General features: G+C 36.1%; 1 long non-coding RNA gene across 1 annotated transcript; it reads right to left on the bottom strand.

Moving 5' to 3' along the window:
- Positions 1 to 334: 334 nt before the first annotated feature.
- On the bottom strand, positions 335 to 3683 carry LOC124282322. The gene is made up of 3 exons (XR_006900128.1): positions 3553 to 3683; positions 566 to 667; positions 335 to 348 (listed from the first exon to the last, which is right to left on the bottom strand). It is a non-coding gene; the product is annotated as an uncharacterized LOC124282322 (long non-coding RNA).
- Between the last annotated feature and the right edge of the window lie 374 nt (positions 3684 to 4057).

The following is a 4057-nucleotide window of genomic DNA, read 5'->3' on the forward strand; positions in this document are numbered from 1 at the left end:
AAGAGAAAGACAGTGGGATTATGAAAGATCCCTATCTAGTCTGGATTTCAGTCTACCATTTGACCAATGAGAATGGTAGGCACATACCTTACCATTTGAATAGCTGCCGTGGTTTAAAGTTCAACATGGTGGCATCTGTGAGGTTCTGAGCATTTTACCACAAAGAATATTAAATAATATTTTATCAAATGTTTTTGTGAAAGAAATGATTTTTTAAAATTGTGAATTTCTGAAAACTCACACTTACCCGAAATGCCTTTATCTTCCTTCTTTCTAGTGTCTTCCTGAATGTACACAATATAAGTTCTGCCTTCTGCCTGATGCGCCCACAGTAGCAAAGTGCCGACACTGCAAGTCAATATGCCATCTTTATTACTTTATTATTGACGCTTGAAATAAAACGGTTAATTAGCTCGAAAGCTTTTGAAATTGAACAACAAATATCGAACAGTTTGTTACTCACACAAGTAATATTTAGTGAACAATTATCTTTTTGATAAACACATAACAATGAGAAACACAAAACAGTCTAAAACACGTTGCTTTGTATAATAATTATACGTACCTTCTTCACAGTTGATATAATTTCAGGATACTTTCTTAGTGCTGCTCCATGCACAGTCAGGGTTCCCAACTTTGATATAGCTTTCAAACACTGTGGCAAGTTCTGTAATGAAAGACTTCTCCTTGCGCTAATCCGTTTAAACATTTACGCAATGATGAAGTAGATCAATCACCATTCTAAAACATGGTTTAAGAACAATAGGTGAAATACAAACTTGCGTGAATAACAAGATATTTCAAAACTAAATTATGATAGTTCAACGCAAAACTATTCTTTTGTGCAAAATGTAATAGTATGATGCTTGAGGCCACTGCGTCTTGAACAAAGGAAACCTGGCGTAACTATTAAGTTAGTTTTTTTTATCGAACTATGTTTAGTTATTATCATTTAGTTTTATGCTCATTATCATTAAAATGTTGCTGAAAAAACTAAGATCACAATCAAACCTGTTTTCCCAATTGAAGAGAATTCCTAATTTCTTTGTCAATGCAGCTTAGCTTGATAACCGTTTGTTGCACTGAAATAAATTTTTATTGTTACATGGGTGTATTTCCAGTATATATACCTGCTCTCGATTCACAAAATCAGTTGCAACAATCTGAGTGTAACAGTGTGATGGATACTGATACAAACTACTGAAGTACCTTAACTGCTATGAAATCACAAGTTCACTTGCGTAAGAGTGAGTGAGTGAGTTTAGTTTTACGCCGTACTCAGCCATATTCATGCTGTATGGCGGCGGTTTGTAAATAATTGAGTCTGGACCAGACAATCCAGTGATTATCAGCGTGAACATTGATCTGCGCACAGAGGTACAGATACTGTGTATCTGCGTAAATTACGCAATTGTTTTTATTGGAAATCACAAGTTCTACTATTGCGTACAGAGCTTGAGTTTTGTGAGTACTCAGGTAAATGTGATCTTACATGCGTACTCACAAATATGTCAAATCTGTATGGCGGCGGTTTGTAAATAATTGAGTATATTGGCCTGGACCAGACAATCCAGTGATTATCAGCGTGAACATTTATAACAAACACTCTGCGCAATTGGGAAAATGGCCCCAATTGAGTTGTGTCAGGTACAATTTATTTGGTTACTCAAAGGAAAATTAGGATACGTGAGATGAACACAAGGAGTAACTCAATGACCCAAAAAGTTATCTGGCTCTGGCGCATTGGATGACATGTAATCAACAATGCTCAGTAGAGAAACAGCGTTGTGGATATTGGTACATGCTACACAAATACAGAGTACGGGCGCTTCGTGTCACATTTCAACTTGGCTGTTGTTGATATTTAAATGGAAATGGTATCTACACTCACACGAAAATAAACACCATAAACAACCACATAAACACTAACTACCTTTCCCACACCCACATCTACACAGACGCATCCATTAATACTTACAAACACAGAGGCATAGGCATACATGTACAACAAACACTCCCTTTAACAATAAACTTACGCTATACTAACCATACTACCATCAACACTGCACAACTAACAGCAATCCTCACTACACTCCACTTAATACCCTCTCTACAGCAAACACACTTCCTTATACTATCCAAATCACTCAGTTCTATTAGAGAAATACACTATATGCACTCCACATCACGTTCAGACATAATTCACAATATCACACTGCAAACCGACACACTTAAACAAAAATATACATTTGGACTGTAGTGTTACGGTAATGAATTTTAGCTGGAACTTGTATGAGTATTTTACGTTGGATTTACACCAAGTGAAACACCAAAGTGAATGTAGTAAATGAATCTTACGTGCACTAACGTTCTATATCTAATTCGACTGGGTCCATTGTAATTTTTGTATTAGATCACTGGAAACGTTTGTTTTGTTGTTTGAGATAGAATTACTCCTTTAGTCATTTATTGTGAATCATAGTGAACTTTGCACCTTCTTCAGTTAAGGTTGCCAAATCTTTTGTTTTCTTGTCAATTTGATCAACGGCTTCTTCTGCCTTGAGATTCCTGTTTTACCCGAGACACCAAACGATATTCTTAAAACAAATTATCTAATTTTACAGAACGTCCAGTACTTCCAGTTAAAATGTTTTCAGACAGCACCATAAATTTGTCAGAACTGGTGAGGATGTCATCAATACAGTAAAAAGAAATAAATGATTAGCAATTGAACGTGCAACGGTTATTTATATTTCTTCGAATTTCTTATCAAGCCAACAACAGTTTCCAAAGCCATAACTGCCATAATCCAAACCATACCACACAATCCTTTGTATCTAACCCTTGACCATAAGAATTCAAAGTTAATTACTGAAGCATTTCTCATTACTGACAGTTATATGATCCATATTAACAGTAGCCATTACTACTTTCAACATCTACATCACAGGTACAAGTGGCTAGATTGTATCAAACACGAAACTATATTTCAATACATATATCCGTTGAATATATATCAGTTGTATAGGCAGAATTAGCGAATCTAATTAATCGACTTATTTAATGAATTCCCGTCACACTTACACCACAAAAACTACATCTACAAATAATTTACCTTGACTGAGCAGAAACTGATCTTCCTTCTTGTCGGCGAGATATGGCGGTAAACAATGCCGTTCCGTGTAAGCGACACGTGTCGTTCGATCAATGCTTTTCACGAAGCGTGTGGGTGTGAGTGTGTGTAGGCGCTTGTGAAATTTTACATGCAACCGGGACAAGATACAGTTTCAACTAAAAATACATTTTCTAGCCTCGAAAGGGTCGCGGAAACCATTTTACTCAGTATCTCAACCGGGGACGTCCCCGGTTCCGTGTGTGTCCCCGGTTGAAGGGTGTGTATAGATACCAATGTCCTCGGTTGCTACCTTTAACAAACACACGCAAACACTGAATCTTCATATACTAATAATATAGCCCTCTTCCCGTTACTTCCTTGTCTAATCGACCTCATATCTAGACTGTTTCAGTTTACACAATATACTCCATACTTACATGCAACTCCAAGAAGATTATTCGTTATGTAAAATATCATAGAAGCAGTAACCATCCCGTTTCAAACAATCTCTTCTCAAACCGAAAATAGAACGCTTCTCTCTCAGATCAAGTGTTGACCTTATGATCTATAAATAGTGCTGACCTGAACGTTGAACAATGCGTACACGTCCTTATAGCTTGCCGTCAGCATTCCAATTTTAGACATGACAGCAAAATTGTAAAACGTTAGCTTTTGACTGTCAGATGCAAAGAAATCTCATTTGTATTAAATATTTAACACCCCATTTGAGGGGTGTTTTGAACTGACCATTCGCCATAAACCCTCTTTTATACCCTAAACTTAGTTTTTGTTCTCTGATATTTTTATTAGAACCTTTAATCATATGTCTTTACATTACAAATGTTCATATTAGCAACAATGGTATTTTTTACGCTTTTGTTGCATAAATCATTTCTTGCAGTGCATTTTTTTCGTTATTTCATTTATTTGCATATATTTTTT

This window comes from Haliotis rubra, unplaced genomic scaffold, assembly GCF_003918875.1.
Source record: "Haliotis rubra isolate DU_JTF1 unplaced genomic scaffold, ASM391887v1 Scf298, whole genome shotgun sequence".
NCBI classification, from domain to species: domain Eukaryota; kingdom Metazoa; phylum Mollusca; class Gastropoda; order Lepetellida; family Haliotidae; genus Haliotis; species Haliotis rubra.